General features: G+C 35.7%; 1 long non-coding RNA gene across 1 annotated transcript; it reads right to left on the bottom strand.

The window, feature by feature from the left end:
- Positions 1-1,374: 1,374 nt before the first annotated feature.
- Positions 1,375-6,271, bottom strand: LOC137627763 (uncharacterized). The gene is made up of 3 exons (XR_011041216.1): positions 6,069-6,271; positions 3,430-3,675; positions 1,375-1,795 (listed from the first exon to the last, which is right to left on the bottom strand). It is a non-coding gene; the product is annotated as an uncharacterized lncRNA (long non-coding RNA).
- Positions 6,272-25,818: the final 19,547 nt, after the last annotated feature.

Here is a 25,818-nt window from a genome sequence, read left to right as displayed (position 1 = left end):
TGTGTACCCTGACGTACCTCATCATAGAATTATTTAATGCATCTTAGTATACAGACAAACAACGTTTTTATATAATAGTGGAACGTGACTGCCATAGCTTGAATAACCTAAAATCAGGACAAGCTCATAATTATCCATTAGAAAGTGTTATATACCGCCAATATACCCACGTTTATGCAAATCTATATACTCTACCGGAGTTTAACCTCCTCCAGCATAACTAACCTTACGTACATTTTCTTTACTCAAGTCACTTGAGTTTTTAACCTCTTATATCCTAACTAACCTTACGTAAATTCTCTACTTAAAAGTAGCTTGAGTTTTAACCTCCTATATCATAACTAACCTTACGTAAATTATCTACTTGAATAGTTTTAGCCTCCTATATCATAACTAACCTTACATAAATTCTCTACTTGAATAAAGAGTTTTAACCTCCTATATCATAACCAACCCTTACGTAAATTCTCTAAATTAGTTACTTCTGTTTACTTTTGAATTATTATCGTTAGACCGTACTTTACTACCCCTCAAACGTGTTGGCATTCAATATCCACATTACAGCTCTTAACCTAAGCCCTATGCTAACTGGTGACAATCATTTAGTCAAATTCATTTACATTTCCACAAAGCTAGAAGCTAATTCAGTAACAAGTTCAGAAGTGTCATTAAGTAAAATCCCAAAACCCGTAAAAAATTAACTATTACCTGTACCCAGTTATGTAATATATACCTTTATAAAATTAAACCCTTCGTAGTACCATTACTGTAATAATATCGGCTGCTAGAAACTTTTGTGCTTACATTCTGCTAATAAAATATTTGTTGTAACGGAGTTTACAGTCTGATGCTATTTATAAATCATGGCACTTACAGTTTTCTACTAGAAATTCCTAATATTTCTAAGTTTATATTCTGCTATTCGAAATCTCAGCATTCAGCTGCATTAAACATCTATGCTTTCAGTCTACGCCACAAAATCTCCTGCTCACAATTTAGAAACAAAATATATTAGTATGTTACTGAACTATGAATATCCCTTACGTAACCAAAGATAAAATATTTGGTTTCTTGATATACAAATCTTATACGAATTCTTTAAGAACTTTAAAAACTATGTATAATTTCACTGGGGCTCATTAAAAAACTTTAGGTTTGCACGGCAGTAGAATAGAAATACATCTTAAATTCTTTCGAAGTATACAAGTCCATTTTCTCTTTAAGTGTTTAATCTTACATGAACGAAAATACAATAATTAAGGAAATTGAGCATGATTTGGTCAAGATTTACAAACAGCATATCCTGTATAATCAACATATGTAAGTCTGGAATTATTTAACTTAAAAAATCTTACTTGTATTAAATCAAGAAACTTTACTGAATAGAATTTATTAAAAGACACTCCTGAACAACATTTAAAAGCAGAATTCAATGAATTTCCAAAATTAATAGTAAACTTCCTTAAGAAAACCCTTTAGATAATGACCGAAAGTGTCAGTCAATGGCAATAGAATACCTAGTATCAACATACCATTTAGTACACATACCTGTCAAACTCCCTGAAAGTATCTAGACATTTCTGAAATGATTTGACAAAAGCCAGCATGTTTGATAGGGCGGGTGTTTTTTAATGGCTTCCAATTTTGTTAAATGTTTTACTGGCAGTCTCCTTTTATAAAATCTTCCTTCAACAGCTCTTCATCGAACTAGCAAAGCAAAGATCCAAGAACTTCAAAATTCCAGTTTGCAGTAGCTGGATCCATTCAAGTTGGCGGTTATAGTGAACAGTGCAGCCTACGGAAAAAAAAGGAAATAATAGATTTTTCTTTTACTGACAGGTTATCAACTATCAGTTGTGTTATAAATGACAGTTATATAATAAAACCTACGAAGTTAACTTTTTCTTATTTTCTTTTCAAGTATTTAACAGACAGTTTTTATTTTACATTTTCAAGTTGAAAAATATTTGAGCGAGTTTACTCAGAGCTTTAGTATCTATGACAATGACCTACAATAATGTTCTGTGGAAGAATCTTCAATTAGTAATACTTGTACCAAAAAAGGCTTGACAACAAATTCTTTTGGTGCCAACAAAACTCAATATTTCACCAGACACAAGTGACAGCAAATATCATTCTTAACCACAATTGAATCCACTTGAATTGAGATCCACTTCTTACACCATTAAAAAACCTAATTGCAACTTTTAGAGGCATATGTGAGTTGGGATAATAACCTCTGTTGGCTGTACTATAGGAGAGAAGAAAACCAACTTACTAAGATGTCTAAGATCTTAACAACAGGGGAAACTAAAGTGTGGTGTTAAGGCGACAATAATCAGAAGAGATCGCTTACTACAGTACAAGGGCAATGTTTTTAGGTCAACTATATGCATAATTATTCCCATATTACATGTGAGCTATGAACGTTTCATGAATATATAAAGAGGAACATTAATTGTACTAATATACTAATATACTAATATACTTAAAGATATACAGTATATGAATAAACTATTAACTGACATATACGACTTTTCTTTCCTGTGCCTAAAGCATTTGGCTCCTTGCCAGAGAACTTCAAATCTTTCATTCCTCTAAAGATTTTCCTGAAGCAAGATAATGCTCACAGCCAACTTTGGCAATTAATATGGACATAAAACTTGAGTAATCGTGCAATATTACCATTTTCTTATCTAGACCACAGTCCTCGTAACCTACCTTACCCAGTCCTTGTGACCTAACTTGCCTAGTTCTTTGTCACCTAACTAACCTAGTCCTTGTCACCTACCTTAGCTAGTACTCATGATCTACTACCTAGACATCGTGACCTACCTAGTTCTCGTGATCTACCCAACATATTCCTCGTACCCAACACAACATTGTCCTCGTCACCTACCACCTAATCCTCGTCACCTACCTTACCCAGCAATCGTGACCTACCTTAGCTAGTCATGATCTACAACCTAGTCATCGTTACCTACATAGTCCTCGTGACCTACCTTACCTAGTCCTCGTGACCTACCAAGTCCTCGTGACCTACCTAGTCCTCGTGACCTACCTAGTTCTCGTGATCTACCCAACATACTCCTCGTACCTAACACAACATCGTCCTCGTCACCTACCACCTAATCCTCGTTACCTACCTTACCCAGCAATCGTGGCCTACCTTATCTAGTCCTCATGATCTACAACCTAGTCATCCTGTATAATCTAACTTAAAAAATCTTACTTGTATTAAGGCAAGGAACTTTACTGAATAGAATTTATTAAAAGACACTCCTGAACAACATTTAAAAGCAGAATTCAATGAATTTCCAAAATTAATTGTAAACTTCCTTGATTAAGAAAACCTTTTAGATAATGACCGAAACTGTCAGTCAATGGCAATAGAATACCTAGTATCAACATACCATTTAGTACACATACCTGTCAAACTCCCTGAAAGTATTTAGACATTTCTGAAATGATTTGATAAAAGCCAGCATGTTTGATAGGGCGGGTGTTTTTTATGGCTTCCAATTTTGTTAAATGTTTTACTGGCTGTCTCCTTTTATAAAATCTTCCTTCAACAGCTCTTCATCAAACTAGCAAAGCGAAGATCCAAGAACTTCAAAATTCCAGTTTGCAGAAGCTGGATCCATTCAAGTTGGCGGTTTTAGTGGACAGTGCAGCCTATGAAAAAAGGGAAATATTAGATTTTTTTTTTACTGGCAGGTTATCAACTATCAGTTGTGTTATAAATGACAGTTATATAATAAAACCTACGAAGTTAACTTTTTTATTTCATTTTCAAGTATTTAACAGACTAAATTTTTATTTTTCATTACCAAGATGAAAAATATTTGAGCGAGTTTACTCAGAGCTATAGTATCTATGACAATGACCTACATTAATGTTTTGTGGAAGAATCTTCAATTAGTAATACTTGTACCAAAAACGTCTTGACAACAAATATGGTGCCAACACAACTTAATATTTCACCAGGCCACAAGTGACAGCAAATTTCGTTTTCCCCCAATTGAATCCACTTAAACTGAGATTCACTTCTTACGCCATTAAAAAAACTAATTGCAACTTTTAGAGGCATAAGTGAGTTGGGATAATGACCTAAGTTAGCTCTACTATAGGTGAGAAGAAAACCAGCTTCTTAAGATGTATAAAGCCCCTATTGCACTTATCCGGTTTCCTACGGCGCCGTCGGTCGCGATGCTAGCATATGTTCAAACCGGAGCGTGTAATAGCAAATCAGCCGTATGAAAGCTCACCCACGGCCGGCCGGATGAACTTTCGCCAGTACTAAAGTTGGCCGTACGGCCGTCGTAGTCAGGACCGAGGACGTAGCGTGTAATTGCTCACCATATGTTATGACATCAGTCTGAGTGGCTGAAGGACACTCATGTTGACTATTTGCTTCTCTCATGCAAGTGTCCTTTTTTTCTGTTAAAGGTGATATCTGACTTAAGAGTTACAAATATGTCGTGATCCATCCGCATGTAGTTAAACCAGTCATCTTTTTCTAGTGGTAGTTCCTTCATTAAGTTAACATGAGAGTATTTTTGTCGTTTATGCAGCCATTGTTTGAACCAAATCTTCCTTTTTCTTGTTTTCACCTTCAAGTAGCACGCTAGAGCAATAGGAACGGGAATGTTGTCGAGATAAGACTTGTCACTACTCCACCACAAACAGTGCCACCCTGACCCACTTGCCTTCGGCCGTTCAAATACGTGTAATAGCTCTAGCCGTAAGCCAGATTTTCCTACGGCGCCGTAGGCCAGGTTGCCCATAGGAAACCGGATACGTGTAATAGGGGCTTAGGACCTTAACAGCAGGGAAAACAAACGTGTGGTTTTAAGGCGGCAGTCATACGAAGAGATCGCTTACTACAAGGGTAATGTTTTTAGGTCGACTATATGCATAATTATTCCCATATTACATGCGCGCGTCGAAACGCGGGATTTAAGATATACTGTATATATGTAACTAGCAGGGAAGTTACATATCTAAAGACATCAAATATTTGGTTTCTTGATATATGAAAAATTCTATACGAACTCTTTAAAAACTATAATTCCCCTGGGGGTCATTCAAAAAAATTTAGGTTTGCACGGCAGTAGAATAGAAATATATCTTAAATTCTTTCTTAGTATACAAGTCCATTTTCTCTCTACGTGTTTGATCTTGCATAAACGAAAATACAAATTAAAAGAAATTGGGCCATTTTCTCTCTACCTATTTAATCTTTCATGAAGGAATATACAAATTAAGGAAATCGAGCATGATTTGGTCAAGATTTACTAACAGCATATCCTGTATAATCAACATATGTGAGTCTGGGATGATTTAACTTCAAAAATCTTACTTATGTCTAGACAAGAAACTTTACTGAATAGAATTTATTAAAAGGCACCCCTGAACAACATTTAAAAGCAGAATTCAATGTATTTCCAAAATTAATTGTAAACTTCCTTGATTAAGAAAACCTTTTAGATAACGACCGAAACTGTCAGTCAATGGAAATAGAATACCTAGTATCAACATACCATTTAGTACACATGTAATATATAGATATTACTTGTTTAAAACACATGACCTACAGGTCACTGTGGAAGTAAGAGAAGTGTGAGAAATGCCATAGTCATATCATAAGCAGGATGCGAATGCCAAACCTCAGCAATGTAACATTTTTCATGAAGAGTAAACACAACCACGCCCGTGAGAAAGAGTTGTCTATGAGAACGGAACAAGTACCTTACGGTATTAATGTTGTGTTTACTATAATCCATTAAGTGCTGAGATAATTAAGTAAACTTTAACGTGAATATGGATATTTGTGGCAGTTCATTTTGAGATATCATACGGAATGGTCATCCGACCAAACCATCTATACTCCTGTGATGGAGATGTTAATACTGTTCTTAAAGAATAAACTATTTTAAAGTTAACTTACCTAGACTTTACTTGAAGATGTAACATACCAAATCTAATCTATAACACATTGAAGATGACATTTGAAGGGAACCCAAATGTGTGTTAGTAACAGTAGCACACCAATACACATAGCCTACCTGTCAAACTCCCTGAAAGTATCTAGACATTTCTGAAATGATTTGACAAAAGCCAGCATGTTTGATAGGGAGGGTGTTTTTTAATGGTTCCAATTTTGTTAAATGTTTTACTGGCAGTCTCCTTTTATAAAATCTTCCTTCAACAGCTCCTCATCGAACTGGCAAAGCGAAGATCCAAGAACTTCAAAATTCCAGTTCGCAATTGCTGGATTCATTCAAGTTGGCGGTTATAGTGGACAGTGCAGCCAACGGAAAAAGGAAATATTAGATTTTCTTTCACTGACAGGTTATCAACTATCAGTTGTGTTATAAATGACAGTTATATAATAAACCCTACGAAGTTTAACTTTTTTATTTCATTTTCAAGTATTTAACAAAGTTTTTATTTTACATCCTCAAGTTGAAAAATATTTGAGCTTATTTACTCAGAGCTATAGCAACTATGACAATGACCTACATTAATGTTTTGTGGAAGAATCTTCAATTAGTAATAATTGTACCAAAAAAGCCTTGACAACAAATATGGTGCCAACACAACATAATATTTCACCAGACACAAGTGACAGCAAATTTCATTCTTAACCACAATTGAATCAACTTGAATTGAGATTCACTTCTTTCGCCATTAAAACAACTAATTGCAACTTTTAGAGGCATATGTGAGTTGGGATAGTGACCTATGTTGGCTGTACTATAGGAGAGAAGAAAACCAACTTCTCAAGATGTCTAAGATCTTAACAACAGGGGAAACCAAGTCTGTGGTTTTAAGGCAGAAGTCATACGAAGAGATCTCTTACTAAAAGGACAAGGGTTTTAGTTCAACTAAATGCATAATTATTCCCACATTACAGGCGAGCTATGAACGTCTCATGAATATATAACGAGAAACATTAATTGTACGTAAGACTAATATACTTAAAAGATATGCAGTATATCAATAAACTTAACTGACATATACGATTTTTCTTTGCTGTGCTTACAGCATTTGTTCCTTGCCAGAGAACTTCAAATCCTTCATTCCTCTAAAGATTTTCCTAAAGGAAGATAATTCTCACAGCCAACTTTGGTAATTAATATGGATATAAAACTTGAGTAATCGTGCAATATTACCATTTTCTTATCTAGACCACAGTCCTCTTGACCTACCTTACCCAGTCTTTGTGACCTAACTTGCCCAGTCCTTTGTCACCTAACCAACCTAGTCCCTGTCACCTACCTTAGCTAGTACTCATGATCTACAACCTAGACATCGTGACCTACCTAGTTCTCGTGATTTACCCAACATATTCCTTGTGATCTACCCAACATATTCCTGGTACCCAACACAACCTTGTACTCGTCACCTACCACCTAATCCTCGTTACCTACCTTACCCAGCAATCGTGACCTACCTTAGCTAGTCCACATGATCTACAATCTAATCATCGTTACCTACATAGTCCTTGTGACCTACCTTACCTAGTCCTCGTGACCTACTAGTCCTTGTGACATACCCAACATATTCCTCGTACTTAACACATTGTCCTCGTCACCTACCACCTAATCCTCGTCACCTACCTTGCCCAGCAATCGTGACCTACCTTAGCTAGTCATGGTCTACAACCTAGTCATCGTTACCTACATAGTCCTTGTGACCTACCTTACCCAGTCCTCGTGACCTACCCAACATATTCCTCGTGATCTACCCAACATATTCCTCGTGACCTACCCAACATATTCCTCGTACCCAACACAACATTGTCCTTGTCACCTACCACCTAATCCTCGTCACCTACCTTGCCCAGCAATCGTGACCTACCTTAGCTAGTCATGATCTACAACCTAGTCATCGTTACCTACATAGTACTTGTGACCTACCTTACCTAGACCTCGTGATCTACCCAACATATTCCTCATACCCAACACGACCTAGTCCTCGTCACCTACCACCTAATCCTCGTTACCTACCTTACCCAGCAATCGTGACCTACCTTATCTAGTCCTCATGATCTACAACCTAGTCATCCTGTATAATCTAACTCAAAAAATCTTACTTGTATTAAGTCAAGAAACTTTACTGAATAGAATTTATTAAAAGACACTCCTGAACAACATTTAAAAGCAGAATTCAATGAATTTCCAAAATTAATAGTAAACTTCCTTAAGAAACCCCTTTAGATAACGACCGAAATATCAGTCAATGGCAATAAAATACCTAGTATCAACATACCATTCAGTACACATACCTGTCAAACTCCCTGAAAGTATTTAGACATTTCTGAAATGATTTGACAAAAGCCAGCATGTTTGATAGGGCAGGTGTTTTTTAATGGCTTCCAATTTCGTTAAATGTTTTACTGGCAGTCTCCTTTTATAAAATCTTCCTTCAACAGCTCTTCATCAAACTAGCAAAGCGAAGATCCAAGAACTTCAAAATTCCAGTTTGCAGTAGCTGGATCCATTCAAGTTCGCGGTTATGGTGGACAGTGCTGCCTACGGAAAAAGGAAATTATATTTTTTTTACTGAGAGGTTACCAACTATAAGTTCTGTTATAAATGACGGTTATATAATAAAACCTACGAAGTTAACTTTTTTATTTCATTTTCAAGTATTTAACAGACTAAGTTTTTATTTTACAATTTCAAGTTGAAAAATATTTGAGCGAGTTTACTCAGAGCTTTAGTATCTATGCCAATGACCTACATTAATGTTTTGTGGAAGAATCTTCAATTAGTAATACTTGTACCATAAAAAAATTGACAACAAATCCTTATGGTGCCAACACAACTCAATATTTCACCAGACCACAAGTGACAGCAAATTTCATTCTTTCCCACAATTGAATTGACTTGAACTGAGATTCACTTCTTACACCATTAAAACAACTAATTGCAACTTTTAGAGGCATATGTGAGTTGGGATAATGACCTCTGTTGGCTCTACTATAGGTGAGAAGAAAACCAACTTCTCAAGATGTCTAAGACCTTAACAACAGGGAAAACCAAGTCTGTGGTTTTAAGGCGACAGTCATACGAAGAGATCTCTTACTACAAGGGCAATGTTTTTAGGTCAACTATATGCATAATTATTCCCATATTACATGCGCGCGTCGAAACGCGGGATTTAAGCTATATATATGTAACTAGCAGGGAAGTTACATATTTAAAGACATCAAATATTTGGTTTCTTGATATATGAAAAATTCTATAAGAACTCTTTAAAAACTATAATTCCCCTGGGGGTCATTAAAAAAACTTTAGGTTTGCACGGCAGTAGAATAGAAATATATCTTAAATTCTTTCTTAGTATTTGATCTTGCATAAACGATAATACAAATTAAAAGAAATTGGGACATTTTCTCTCTACCTATTTAATCTTGCATGAAGGAATATACAAATTAAGGAAGTCGAGCATGATTTGGTCAAGATTTACAAACAGCATATCCTGCATAATCAAAATATGTAAGTCTGGGATGATTTAACTTTGAAAATCTTACTTGTATTAAATCAAGAAACTTTACTGAATAGAATTTATTAAAAGACACTCCTGAACATTTAAAAGCAGACTTCAATGAATTTCCAAAATTAATAGTAGACTGATAAAAAGCATTAAACTTCGGGAGAGAATAACTCCTGCATTGATCGATCTACATTGGTTACCTGAAGGCTAGAATTGAATTTAAGATTTGCTTGTTGACTTACAAAGCACTTAAAAGTAATAAGCCTAAATATCTTTGTGATTGCTTGGTCCCCTACCCTCAAGCTACCAGCGCTGCTGTAAGAGTTAGACATGCTGATGACCAACATAGACTATTCGAAATTAGTGTGAAATCATGCAATAGGAGGAAGAACGTTTTGATATGTTGCACCGAGACTCTTCAACGACCTTCCACTTGATGTCAAGAATGGAAAAAATGTGGCAGCTTTCAAGAAAAACCTGAAGACTTATCTTTTTAGAAAGTGTTATAATAGTGACCTGAAAACTATTAAGCCTGAATAAAAATGCTAACGAATAACTGATAAGATAGAGCAAAATATTAACTGGAAAGAAATTATTTTCACACACCAAGGCCCGCCTGAACAGACAGTGTCTGATGGAGGGCGAGAATAAACCCGCAAAAGTAAAAAGTAAGATAATGACCGAAAGTGTCAGTCAATGGCAATAGAATACCTAGTCTCAACATACCACTCAGTACACATACCTGTCAAACTCCCTGAAAGTATTTAAGACATTTCTGAAATGATTTGACAAAAGCCAGCATGTTGGATAGGGTGGGTGTTTTTTAATGGCTTCCAATTTTGTTAAATCTTTTACTGGCAGTCTCCTTTTATAAAATCTTCCTTCAACAGCTCTTCATCAAACTAGCAAAGCGAAGATCCAAGAACTTCAAAATTCCAGTTTGCAGTAGCTGGATCCATTCATGTTGGCGGTTATAGTGGACAGTGCAGCCTACGGAAAAAGGGAAATATTAGATTTTTCTTTTACTGACAGGTTATCAACTCTATCAGTTGTGTTATAAATGACAGTTATATAATAAAACCTACGAAGTTAACTTTTCCTTATTTTCTTTTCAAGTATTTAACAGACTAAGATTTTATTTTACATTTTCAAGTTGAAAAATATTTGAGCGAGTTTACTCAGAGCTATAGCAACTATGACAATGACCTACATTAATGTTTTGAGGAAGAATCTTCAATTAGTAATACTTGTACCAAAAAAGCCTTGACAACAAATCCTTATGGTGCCAACACAACTTAATATTTCAACCAGACCACAAGTGACAGCAAATTTCATTCTTTCCCACAATTGAATCCACTTGAATTGAGATTCACTTCTTACACCATTAAAACAACTAATTGCAACTTTTAGAGGCATAAGTGAATTGGGATAGTGACCTCTGTTGGCTGTACTATAGGAGAGAAGGAAACCAACTTCTCAAGATGTCTAAGACCTTAACAACAGGGGAAACCAAGTGTGTGGTTTTAAGGCGACAGTCATACAAAGAGATCGCTTACTACAAGGGTAATGTTTTTAGGTCTACTATATGCATAATTATTCCCATATTACAGGAAAGCTATGAAGGTTTCCTGAATAAATAAAGAGGAACATTAATTGTACTGAAGACTAATATACTTAAAGATATACAAAATATGAATTAACTATTAACTGACATATACGACTTTTCTTTCCTGTGCCTACAGCATTTGTTCCTTGCCAGAGAACTTCAAATCTTTCATTCCTCTAGATTTTCTTAAAGGAAGATAATGCTCACAGCCAACTTTGGTAATTAATATGGAAATAAAACTTGAGTAAATGTGCAATATACTATTTTCTTATCTAGAACACAGCCCTCTTGACCTACCTTACCCAGTCTTTGTGACCTACCTTGCCAGTCCTTGTCACCTACCTTACCTACTGTAGTACCCAGTCCGCTTCACCTAATTCACCCAGTCCTCGTAACCTAAATTACCCAGTCCTCGTCACCTACCTTGCCCAGTTCACATCACCTACCTTGCTCAGTCCTCGTCACCTAATTTACCCAGTCCTCGTCACCTAATTTACCCAGTCCTCGTCACCTACCTTATCCAGTTCACGTCACCTACCTTACCCAGTCCTCGTCACCTGCAACCCACTCCTCGTCACCTAGTTTACCCAGTCCTCGTCACCTAGTTTACCCAGTCCTCGTCACCTAGTTTACCCAGTCCTCGTCACCTAGTTTACCCAGTCCTCGTCACCTAGTTTACCCAGTCCTCGTCACCTACCTTACCCAGTCCTCGTCACCTAATTAACCCAGTCCTCGTCACCTAATTTACCCAGTCCTCGCAACCTAATTTACCCAGTCCTCGTCACCTACCTTACCCAGTTCTCGTCACCTAATTTACCCAGTCCTCGTCACCTAATTTACCCAGTCCTCGTCATCTACCTTACCCAGTCCTCGTCACCTACCTTACCCAGTCCTCGTCACCTAATTTACCCAGTCCTCGCAACCTAATTTACCCAGTCCTCGCAACCTAATTTACCCAGTCCTCGTCACCTACCTTACCCAGTCCTCGTCACCTAATTTACCCAGTCCTCGTCACCTAATTTACCCAGTCCTCGTCATCTACCTTACCCAGTCCTCGTCACCTACCTTACCCAGTCCTCGTCACCTAATTAACCCAGTCCTCGTCACCTAATTTACCCAGTCCTCGCAACCTAATTTACCCAGTCCTCGTCACCTACCTTACCCAGTTCTCGTCACCTAATTTACCCAGTCCTCGTCACCTAATTTACCCAGTCCTCGTCATCTACCTTACCCAGTCCTCGTCACCTACCTTACCCAGTCCTCGTCACCTAATTTACCCAGTCCTCGCAACCTAATTTACCCAGTCCTCGTCACCTACCTTACCCAGTCCTCGTCACCTAATTTACCCAGTCCTCGTCACCTAATTTACCCAGTCCTCGTCACCTAATTTACCCAGTCCTCGTCATCTACCTTACCCAGTCCTCGTCACCTACCTTACCCAGTTCTCGTCACCTAATTTACCCACTTCTCGTCACCTAATTTACCCACTTCTCGTCACCTAATTTACCCACTTCTCGTCACCTAATTTACCCACTTCTCGTCACCTACTTTACCCACTTCTCGTCACCTACTTTACCCACTTCTCGTCACCTACTTTACCCACTTCTCGTCACCTACTTTACCCACTTCTCGTCACCTACTTTACCCAGTCCTCGTCACCTACTTTACCCAGTCCTCGTCACCTAATTTACCCAGTCCTCGTCACCTAATTTACCCAGTCCTCGTCACCTAATTTACCCACTTCTCGTCACCTAATTTACCCAGTCCTCGTCACCTAATTTACCCAGTCCTCGTCACCTAATTTACCCACTTCTCGTCACCTAATTTACCCACTTCTCGTCACCTAATTTACCCACTTCTCGTCACCTAATTTACCCACTTCTCGTCACCTACTTTACCCACTTCTCGTCACCTACTTTACCCAGTCCTCGTCACCTAATTTACCCAGTCCTCGTCACCTAATTTACCAAGTCCTCGCAACCTAATTTACCCAGTCCTCGTCACCTAATTTACCCACTTCTCGTCACCTAATTTACCCAGTCCTCGTCATCTACCTTACCCAGTTCTCGTCACCTGATTTACCCACTTCTCGTCACCTAATTTACCCACTTCTCGTCACCTAATTTACCCACTTCTCGTCACCTAATTTACCCACTTCTCGTCACCTACTTTACCCACTTCTCGTCACCTACTTTACCCACTTCTCGTCACCTACTTTACCCACTTCTCGTCACCTACTTTACCCACTTCTCGTCACCTAATTTACCCAGTCCTCGTCACCTAATTTACCCAGTCCTCGTCACCTAATTTACCCAGTCCTCGTCACCTAATTTACCCAGTCCTCGTCACCTAATTTACCCAGTCCTCGTCACCTAATTTACCCAGTCCTCGTCACCTAATTTACCCACTTCTCGTCACCTAATTTACCCACTTCTCGTCACCTAATTTACCCACTTCTCGTCACCTAATTTACCCACTTCTCGTCACCTAATTTACCCAGTCCTCGTCACCTAATTTACCCAGTCCTCGTCACCTAATTTACCCAGTCCTCGTCACCTAATTTACCCACTTCTCGTCACCTAATTTACCCACTTCTCGTCACCTAATTTACCCACTTCTCGTCACCTAATTTACCCACTTCTCGTCACCTACTTTACCCACTTCTCGTCACCTACTTTACCCACTTCTCGTCACCTACTTTACCCAGTCCTCGTCACCTAATTTACCCAGTCCTCGTCACCTAATTTACCCAGTCCTCGTCACCTAATTTACCCAGTCCTCGTCACCTAATTTACCCACTTCTCGTCACCTAATTTACCCACTTCTCGTCACCTAATTTACCCACTTCTCGTCACCTAATTTACCCACTTCTCGTCACCTACTTTACCCACTTCTCGTCACCTACTTTACCCACTTCTCGTCACCTAATTTACCCAGTCCTCGTCACCTAATTTACCCAGTCCTCGTCACCTAATTTACCCAGTCCTCGTCACCTACCTTACCCAGTCCTCGTCACCTACCTTACCCAGTTCTCGTCACCTGATTTACCCACTTCTCGTCACCTAATTTACCCACTTCTCGTCACCTAATTTACCCAGTCCTCGTCACCTAATTTACCCAGTCCTCGTCACCTAATTTACCCAGTCCTCGTCACCTAATTTACCCAGTCCTCGTCACCTAATTTACCCACTTCTCGTCACCTAATTTACCCACTTCTCGTCACCTAATTTACCCACTTCTCGTCACCTACTTTACCCACTTCTCGTCACCTACTTTACCCACTTCTCGTCACCTAATTTACCCAGTCCTCGTCACCTAATTTACCCACTTCTCGTCACCTAATTTACCCACTTCTCGTCACCTAATTTACCCAGTCTTCCGTCACCTAATTTACCCAGTCTTCCGTCACCTAATTTACCCAGTCTTCCGTCACCTAATTTACCCAGTCTTCCGTCACCTAATTTACCCACTTCTCGTCACCTAATTTACCCACTTCTCGTCACCTAATTTACCCACTTCTCGTCACCTAATTTACCCACTTCTCGTCACCTAATTTACCCACTTCTCGTCACCTAATTTACCCACTTCTCGTCACCTAATTTACCCACTTCTCGTCACCTAATTTACCCACTTCTCGTCACCTAATTTACCCACTTCTCGTCACCTAATTTACCCACTTCTCGTCACCTAATTTACCCACTTCTCGTCACCTAATTTACCCACTTCTCGTCACCTAATTCACCCACTTCTCGACACCTAATTTACCCACTTCTCGACACCTAATTTACCCACTTCTCGTCACCTAATTTACCCACTTCTCGTCACCTAATTTACCCACTTCTCGTCACCTAATTTACCCACTTCTCGTCACCTAATTTACCCACTTCTCGTCACCTAATTTACCCACTTCTCGTCACCTAATTTACCCACTTCTCGTCACCTAATTTACCCAGTCCTCGTCACCTAATTTACCCAGTCCTCGTCACCTAATTTACCCAGTCCTCGTCATCTACCTTACCCAGTCCTCGTCACCTACCTTACCCAGTTCTCGTCACCTGATTTACCCACTTCTCGTCACCTAATTTACCCACTTCTCGTCACCTAATTTACCCACTTCTCGTCACCTAATTTACCCACTTCTCGTCACCTGATTTACCCACTTCTCGTCACCTAATTTACCCACTTCTCGTCACCTAATTTACCCACTTCTCGTCACCTAATTTACCCAGTTCTCGTCACCTGATTTACCCAGTTCTCGTCACCTGATTTACCCACTTCTCGTCACCTAATTTACCCACTTCTCGTCACCTAATTTACCCAGTCTTCCGTCACCTAATTTACCCAGTCTTCCGTCACCTAATTTACCCAGTCTTCCGTCACCTAATTTACCCAGTCTTCCGTCACCTAATTTACCCACTTCTCGTCACCTAATTTACCCACTTCTCGTCACCTAATTTACCCACTTCTCGTCACCTACTTTACCCACTTCTCGTCACCTACTTTACCCACTTCTCGTCACCTACTTTACCCACTTCTCGTCACCTACTTTACCCACTTCGTTACCCACTTCTCGTCACCTACTTTACCCACTTCTCGTCACCTACTTTACCCAGTCCTCGTCACCTAATTTACCCAGTCCTCGTCACCTAATTTACCCAGTCCTCGTCACCTAATTTACCCAGTCCTCGTCACCTAATTTACCCAGTCCTCGTCACCTAATTTACCCAGTCCTCGTCACCTAATTTACCCAGTTCACGTCACCTACTTTATCCAGTTCACGTCACCTAATTTACCCTGTCCTCGTCACCTACCTTCCTTATCCAGTTCACGTCACCTACCTTACCCAGTCCTCGTCAGCTAATTTACCAGGTCTCGTCACCTAATTTACCAGGTCTCGTCACCTAATTCACCCTGTTCTTGTCACCTACCTTTTCCAGTTCTCGTCACCAAATTTACCCAGTCTTCGTCACCTAATTTACCCAGTCTTCGTCACCTAATTTACCCAGTCCTCGTCACCTACCTTATCCAGTTCTCGCCACCTAATTTACCCAGTCCTCGTCACCTAATTTACCCACTTCTCGTCACCTAATTTACCCAGTTCTCGTCACCTAATTTACCCAGTTCTCGTCACCTAATTTACCCAGTTCTCGTCACCTAATTTTCCTAGTCCTCGTCACCACCTTATCCAATTCTCGTCACCTAATTTACCCACTTCTCGTCACCTAATTTACCCACTTCTCGTCACCTAATTTACCCACTTCTCGTCACCTAATTTACCCACTTCTCGTCACCTAATTTACCCACTTCTCGTCACCTACCTTACCAAGTCCTCGTCACCTACCTTACCCAGTCTTCCTGACCTACCTTACCAAGTAATCGCGTCCTACCTAACCTAGTCCTTATCACCTACAACATATTCCTCATCACCTACCTTACCTAGTAATCGTGACCTACCTTAGTTAGTCCTCATGATCTACAACCTAGTCATCGTGACCTACATAGTCCTCCTGACCCACGCGATATTCCTCGTACCAACACAACCCAGTCCTTGTCAACTATAACATAGTCCTCGTCAGCTAACTTGCCTAGTAATCATTACCTACGTAGTCCTTGTGTTCGTGAACTACCTAGTCCTTACCATTGATAAATGTATTCAAGCTCACGTGAATACAAATCATGTTTGCTTAACAAATTAACATTTAATGCCATATATTTATTGTACAGGTAATTGTTCATTAAACTTACTGGATACTTACCAGTTGTTTTAAAACCGATATATTTATAAAGAAAATACCTCGTTCCTCAAATTTTATACTTGTACATGCCAATATTTATCATTCAAAGATGCGTTTATAAAAGATGGTAGAGAAAAATCATCAAACTGCCTAAGAAAAAACTAGATGAGCAAAAACTTAGAAGAGCTGGAATCATTACATTAACCCAATGATGATGATTATGATAAGTAAATATTGATAACAGCACAACATGTCAGTAAGATCTAAACTAAAGGAAAAGATCTGTCCTAAATCAAAAGTTATACTTAGTTCAAAAATCCCCTCATTCATAAAAATCTTGACTGAACCGTTTAAAGGATTAAAGGCCGCTCATGAATGGCAGAGGCAAGGGACAGGGACATTGCCCTATCGAGTAGGACAACGCCCTAGAGACTGCCACATATACGTATGATCAGGGCCAAAGCTCCCTCTCAACCCAAGCTAGGACCAAAGAGGGCGAGACTGCAGCGACCAAATAAACTAACGAGTTTGAGCAGGACTGAAAGCCCAGTCTGACGTTCACCAGTTCAGGGACGTTACCACATCAGCCACCACAACCGTTCTTTAAAATTAAAATGTTAAGAACTTTCACCGTTTAATACTAGTGTACACGAGCAGTTAAAACATCGGCTAAATATTTACATAAGCAAGCGCGCACACGCACCCCCTCTCACCAGGGTATGACTAAACCTCTCCTCTTACATTAGGGACGGGGAGAGCTCTGCGTAACCTATAATGATATACTATGCATATAGTTATACTGTATAGCCAAGCCAGAGATTAGCTCTATTATATACGGGCATTAAAATGTTCTTTTAATATGAATACAGATTTCATGGTGTTTCAAGTTCATTTGCTAAATTTATAAAGTAAATCCCTTCATAATGAATTAACAAGTTTGTCTTTCCTACATGACCTGAAAACTACATAATCCTACGAATTTTTTTGGATAAATCTTCGGTACACGTTAACAACCCATGTAAAAAAAAAAAAAAAAAAAGTTTTATTGCCAAAATTTTCAACTTACAATCCCAGCCTGATTATTCTTGCTTGCAAGAATTGACGCGCGACTTTCAAGCTACTGTATTTACGGTTTATAAATAAAATTCCACTGCGTTTGGAAAGCACTACTAAATTATGAAGTATTTTTTAACCGATGCATGAACATTAACATATGACAACCATTCTGCAGCACCAAAAACTTGTATGAGCCCAAACACTGATATGAAAAACTAACCATACTGTAAACTAAAATTGTACTGAAAAATTACTAATTTACTTAAAATAAAGTTAGAAAAAATAACCATATGTTAGGAAAAGAAGAGTTCCATTAAATAACATATCACTATTATAAATAGCTAAGCTACAACCCTAATTGGAAAATCAGGATGATAAAAGCCCAAGGACTCCAAGGTATAAAGTCCAGTAATAAAAAAAGAAAAAAATAATAGCTAAGCTACAACCCTAATTGAAAAATCAGGATGATATAAACCCAAGGACTCCAACAGGGTATAAAGCCCCGTGATAAAAAAATAATATTAATTAATAGTTAAGCTACACCTAATTAAAAATCAGGATGATATAAGCCCAAGGACTCCAACAGGGTATAAAGCCCAGTGACAAGAAAAAAAAAAGCAATGAAGCCTCAAAATATAAATTTCTATTTCGATAGGATAAACCTCAACATACTGCAAAAAAAACCGTTATCTTGCGCTTGGTTGATAATCTTTGTTATCAGCAGCTTGAACCAATCTTAAAAACTAGCCCAGGCACGATAAGAATTTATCAGGTTAAGTTGCAACAATTAAGCGAATCCTCAAATTACAGGAACCTCTAACGAGTGTTATAAATGCGTCCTAATATGCACACTACCATTTGCAATAGGTTAAACCTCATACACACACAAAAAAAAAATAAATACAGGCAAACACAAGTAGGGAATCAAACATTAAAATGCAAACTTAAAGAGGAAATTAATGCAAAAATAGCAATCAAACGCAAAGAAGGCAATCAAAGGCAAAATAGGGAACCAATTGCAAGATAGGCAACCAAACGCATAAAAAGGCAATCAAAGGCAAAATGGGCAACCAAATGCAAAATAGGCAATCAAATGCAAATTAGGCAATCAAACGCAAAATAGGCAAACAAACGCAAAATAGGCAATCAAACGCAAGATAGGCAATCAAACGCATAAATAGGAAATCAAAAATCAAATGCAAAATAGGCAATCAAACGCAAAAAGGGAAACTAAAAAAAGGCAGATAAAAATGCAACGCAAAATTGCAATCAAACTCGTAAAAAGGCAAACTATAAAAAGCCATTCAGGCAATTTAACACAAAACAGGCAATCGAATGCAAAAAATGACAGCTGCAAATGACGAGAATCAAGCGGAATGAAAAAAAAAAAAAAAAACAATCACACTATGTCCTTAACAATCAGCCTACCATAATTAACACACACCAATGCTTTAACCATATTCCCTTTTCAAATTTAACCTCTTTGTACATTAACACAAGAATTTTTCAGTCATAATTCAACAAGAAAATTATTTGAATCGATACGATAAAATTCAATGCTTTATCAACAACTCACTCGTAAAATAATTTGGAACATTTTCACATGTTTATAAACTATTGCTGGCTAACACCACTAAACTAAACTGGTAGGTCTATTTCAATATCACCATCAGACGATATATGAATAAATTTCTTATATTAAAGCAGCTATTTTGATAACTTACCATTCAGATGAAGTACTTTATAAACACGTTTTAATTATTTTCACTTATATATTTTCTACACAAGGCTCAGCGGAACTGCCTCGCCAACCGGAAAGATTTCCCACATTGTCTATGGAAAATTCAAGGAATAAAAAAGAACTGAAGTGGTTTACACCAACGCCATCTACTAGCTAGTTTTCCAGTCTCATTTCCTCCATCCTTGACGAAAATAAATTATCTATTAATAAAATTCGTTCGAAATATGTTAAGGATGTTAGCGATCACAAAAAAATTATAGAAAGAATAATGATGATAATGAATGAGCGTAGATAAACAGTATATACCCATAAGAAAATACACCTTAACATGAGTAAATGATTGTCTAAATGTGTTTGTTGAATATATACATACGTATAATAATATATATGTTATATAAACATATTCACATGCACATTTGCATTATATCACAAATTAATTCATACGCACATACAGTGTGTAAGCATTTACACATGAGAATTACCGTATACATATGCAACTTGAGTTTATCAAAATGTGTTTGTTCAAGAATAAATACAGGCACGGTAAATATAAGCATACAAACTGTACACACATACTCACATACTATATATACATATATATATATATATATATATATATATATATATATATATATATATATATATATATATATATATATATATATATATATATATATATATATATATATATATATATATATATATATGTGTGTGTGTGTGTGTGTGTGTGTGTGTGTGTGTGTAAGTAAACTTAACATGTGTACATCCATATACATATTCTTACAAACAGCAATGTGACAACGAATGCACACATATACGATAACAAATTTTAACAATCAAATCTAAATTATACTGCACATTTATTTTGTGTATGACAGTGTGTGCATTATACATATAATTTAATGCACACAAAACTTATATGTGTATGATATACATACTTATATACACATTGGTGTGATATACATTTGCAATTACACAAAACAAATGTGCAGTTTTTCAAATGGTATTTCAAGAACATTCCTTTTTCAATTTAAAAAATCTTGAGATTCACACAGAGTTGATATTGTTGACATGAAATTTATTCAAAGCTATTAAAATTCTATTGGTTAAACATTAATTATTCAATATATGTATTGATAATAATCTAGAATAACTACGGGTTCTTTAATAATTATTGTCTCAGTACGAAAGCTTTAAAACGAAAGGAAGAAAACGGAACTCAGATATGAAATTCTTTCAAAGAAAACGTAACCTGTAAAATTTTATGTATAGCTAAATTAATACTTTAACAATCTAAAGCCCAAAGTAATGTTAACTGGAAAACTTTAATATTTTCTATATAGACGTTTTGGAATATCATGAAACAGTTATTTTCATTAATACACTGAACTAAAATATGGCTATGGTTTAATTCAATTAAACAACTGAAAACTTAGTTTTTTTTTCTCACTCGATTGCTTAATGTTGAAGATATATTAATCATGACTGCAAAATATATATTTATAATAAAAAAAATACGAGTGCATTGCTAATTGTTATTAAAACTGTATTCTCTGTGTCATGTGCGAATTTTATAGTCATAAATCGAAAATGATTACAAGACAACTACTCCTCGAGTCTATATCATAATTCTCTTAGACCCTATTGAAAAGCAATACGACAAAAGACAAAAAAGGAGATTTAAATCAGCGTCTCCATCAAGGAAACTCGGCAATGAAGAGCAATATTATAAACTAGGGCAAAACAGGAAGAAATGTATCAATTCATTGCCTCTGTACCATGGTTTTCTACTGTCTTGGGTTACAGTTCTCTTGCTTGAGGGTACCCTCAAGTACACTATTCTATCCTATTTCTCTTCCTCTTTTTTATTCAAGCTCTTATAATTTACATGTGTACGATCTATTTCAATGTTAGTGCTGCTCTTAAAATATTTTGTATTAATTGTTCATTGCTTCGATTGTAGTTTATTTATTTCCTTTCTTCACTGGGCTATTTTACCCTGTTGGAGCTTTTGGATTATTATGATATAGATCTTTGTTTTCCAACCAAGGTTGTGGCTTTTCCAATAGTAATAACAACAACAAAAACAACAACAACAATAATAATAATAATAATAATAATAATAATAATAATAATGATAATAATCATAATAATAAGAAATGATAATAATAACAATAAAAACAACAACAACAACAACAACAACAATAATAATAATGATAATAATAATAATAATAACAATAACAATGATAATAACAATAACAATAATAATAATAATAATAATAATAATAATAATAATAATAATAATAATATAGTTTCTTGAAAAATATATAATATCAATTTGGATAACTATCTAAAACACATAATTCTACAGTATATACTTGCAAATATGAACACTAAGGATGCATACATACATATATGTGCATTCTTGAATTAATATGTGCGTATATGTGCATTCAAATGTATGTATAAATGCACACGAATCACATAAATAATGTCTACACATGCAAATACATTAAAATTAAAACACAATTTCAAAGTAAAAATTACCATTAATCTTTTAAAACATATATAAACTATTTTATGTACTTGTATGGATGTAAATTATTTTTGCACATGAATTCAAATGCACATTTGTATGTGCAGCAGCATAATTGGGTGAATGTGCAGCAACGTAAGAACATACACAGACATTCATAGATGGGTACATTAATGTCTGCATATTCATGCATAGGCTACTACTACTATTATTATTATTATTATTATTATTATTATTATTATTATTATTATTATTATTATTATTAGCTGTACTAAAACATTAATTTGAAAACCAGGATGCCATAAGCCCAAGGACTCCAACAAGGAAAACAAGGAAAAAATAGCCCAGTGAGGAAAGGAAATAAACTACGTGAAAAGTAATGAACAATTAATGTAAAATATTTCATGATCATTAACAAGGTGAAAATTGATCTTTCCCCTTAAACTATGAAGACAGAGTTACACCAGGCTGTTCAACATAAAAACATTCGCTGCAAGTTTGAACTTCGGAAAGCTTCAATTACAAAAATGTATGCAAAAAAACCATACATAGGCCTACAGAGATCATACCGTCTATATGCAAAACTTTCACTGACAGAACACTTACTTTCATATAAGGAAATCCAGGGTTTTCTTGTAAAGAACTCTGATCTTTATTGGTGAAAAAATGCCATGACACACTATTCTAGAAACAGAAGGTCGATCTAGTTCATTTTTGAGATCGGTGTTATGACGTCATCAGTAAACTTGAGTCGTCCCGAGAAATTCTCCCAAGGATCTTAAAGAAAACAAGAGGTACATTCTAACGAGAAGCTAAAGTTCATACTTGTTTAAATAGTTTTTGAAAAATAATTTGAAGTTTCTATAAGGATTTATGAAGTAAATTGATTATGATAACGGGTTACTACTGTTCAATATATTACTAATTATCATTAAAATCTTTACCTGTTGATTCAGGGAATTTTTGCTAACTTGGTAATAAACAAACACTCGAAACAGGAATAGAGTGACAAGTAGCGATAAATAAAGAATATTTCCTCCTTATAAAAGGCTTATTTTGATTTTTCCTTCAACTTTTATTTTATAAATATAAACTATTCACAATACAAACATAAAATTGTGGTATGGAAACCAGTAATTAGTTATTATGTCTGGAATAGTTCGGCATCAATTCTGTGAGCGAATGTCTGAGACACTGATCGCTCAGGGCACTACAAGACGTTTGAACTATATTTTGAATATTGTTTCCAACTATCTTTCATCGAAATAATGAAAAAGAACACAGTTATTTCTGAAGTATTAATTGTTTTTATATAATCCTAGGCTTAATTTAATACACAACACTTTTATAAATTGATTTGAGTTCCAAAAAGACGTTAAAAATTGTGATTTTATATTAAATGCAAGTTCTTATGAAAACACCCATACATAAAAAAATGCACACTCAACCGACTTCGTCATTCAATGAAAATAAACAAGTTTATATAATCACACAACAAAGTAATTTTGAAATAGCAAAATGGTATTAGAAACTTTCCTTATTAGCAAATCTTTGGATAAATATTGTTAGAACCAATACTCACAATTTACAAACGCCTTGGATGGAAAGTGGAGGGAGGAGAATTAGCTGTAATTTTCTTTGAACTCCTGAGACATAAGAAGAAATCAGCTGCCAATGATCGCGGAAAATGGATGTAAACGAATTTTTCTAACAATATACGCTATAGTGATATTTTATACAACCAATCCAAAAATTATATATTTTAAGTCAAAATACACTAATTTTATCATATATTTCTATGTAAAAGGCTAATTTTATTCTAAATTAATAAATTTTACGTTCAATTACATAATACGAAAGGTTTCTATTTTCCAGTGTTGGTACTGACGAAATGACGTCAAACGATGCTAGTTCGACAATATTTTTAATCCAAAATATAATTTTGCAATAATGTTAGACAAAGTTCTTGAAATTTTCAAATTACTGGGATTATGAAGCCCTAAAATAGTAATTTTAATACTTTTACTGCTCAAAATACATAAAAGGCCTTCAGTAGGTAATGAATAAAAACGGATTCATGATCAAACTTACTATATAAGAAGCATTAGTAGATATTTTTAAGAGCAACCTTCGCCAAAAAAGCTATGGTCTTCTGCCCAAATGAAATCGACTGCATTTAAGGCTATAATTTTTACATTCGTCTTGATTTGACATCACTATTCACATTATTATCATTATTATTATTATTAAAAGCCAAGCTACAGCCCTAACTGGAAAAACAAGATGCTATAAACCCAAGGGCTCCAACAGGGAAAAATAGCCCAGTGAGGAAAGGAAATAGTTAAGCTACAAGAGAAGTAATAAATAATAAAAATATAATCAGCCAAGTACTTGAGGCATTATCATTTTTATCAAGAAAACAGTTCTTCATTTCCAGTCATATATATATATATATATATATATATATATATATATATATATATATATATATATATATATATATATATATATGTATATATATATATATATATATATATATATATATATATATATATATACATGTATATATATATATATGTATATATATATGTATATATATATATATATATATATATATATATATATATATATATATATATATATATATATATATATATATATATATATTCACTGTATGTGTGCAAACTAACTATATTATGACTTTGCATTGATTAATTATGCACATGAATAAATGTGTACGTATATGTGTAGCATCATGAATAGGCTACATGTGGAGCTGTTATAAGAACATACAAAAATAGACACATTCATAAATAGAATAATTAATATGTGCATATCCATGACTAGACATGAACCTAAATAAATGTTCAAATACAAAAATACATGAATACAAAAATATACATAGCCCGGGAGTTCATTTAATCACATTTAAGTTTACACATACAGATATCATATAAATTTGTAGCGCCTAAATGCAAAACCTTTTTAATCTACGACAACAATCTTATATTCATATAAAGAAATAAAGTTTATCCTTAGAGAGAACTCTAAGGTTCTTATTGGTTCAAGAAAAAAAAATATTACGAAGATTGACCAATCAGATGAGTGGTCTAGTTCATTTTTTTTCAGATCGGTGGACATGACGTCATCAGTAAACTTCGGCCGAAAAGACAGTTTTCTCCCAAGGATCTTAAAGAAAAGGGAGCTACATTCTAATGAGAATCTAAGTTTGTAAATTTCTAAGAAGTTTATTAAAAATCCATTGATATTTTTATAAGGATTGACTCAGTATATTCACATTATTACTGGTTACTATTATTCAATTTATTATAGGGTATCATTAAATTCTATTTCAGGCGATTCAAAAAACTCTCCTCGACTTGGTAATAGTTTTTGCTTTTCCCGTAAGAGCAAACACGCGAAGCAGGAATAGAGTGACAGATTAGCAATAAATAAAGAATACTATTATCATATAATTACCTTATTCTGATTTTTTTAAAACTTTTTATTTTATGAATATAATTATCTCTCATGCAAAAACGGACTTGTGGGATGAAAATCAGTAATTGGTTGTCAAGTGTAGAAAGATTTGGCATTAATTTTATAAACAAACTGTCAGAAACAACGGTAGACCAAG

Source organism: Palaemon carinicauda, chromosome 35 (genome assembly GCF_036898095.1).
Source record: "Palaemon carinicauda isolate YSFRI2023 chromosome 35, ASM3689809v2, whole genome shotgun sequence".
Lineage (NCBI taxonomy): Eukaryota > Metazoa > Arthropoda > Malacostraca > Decapoda > Palaemonidae > Palaemon > Palaemon carinicauda.
This window is presented reverse-complemented; position numbering and strand designations above follow the sequence as displayed.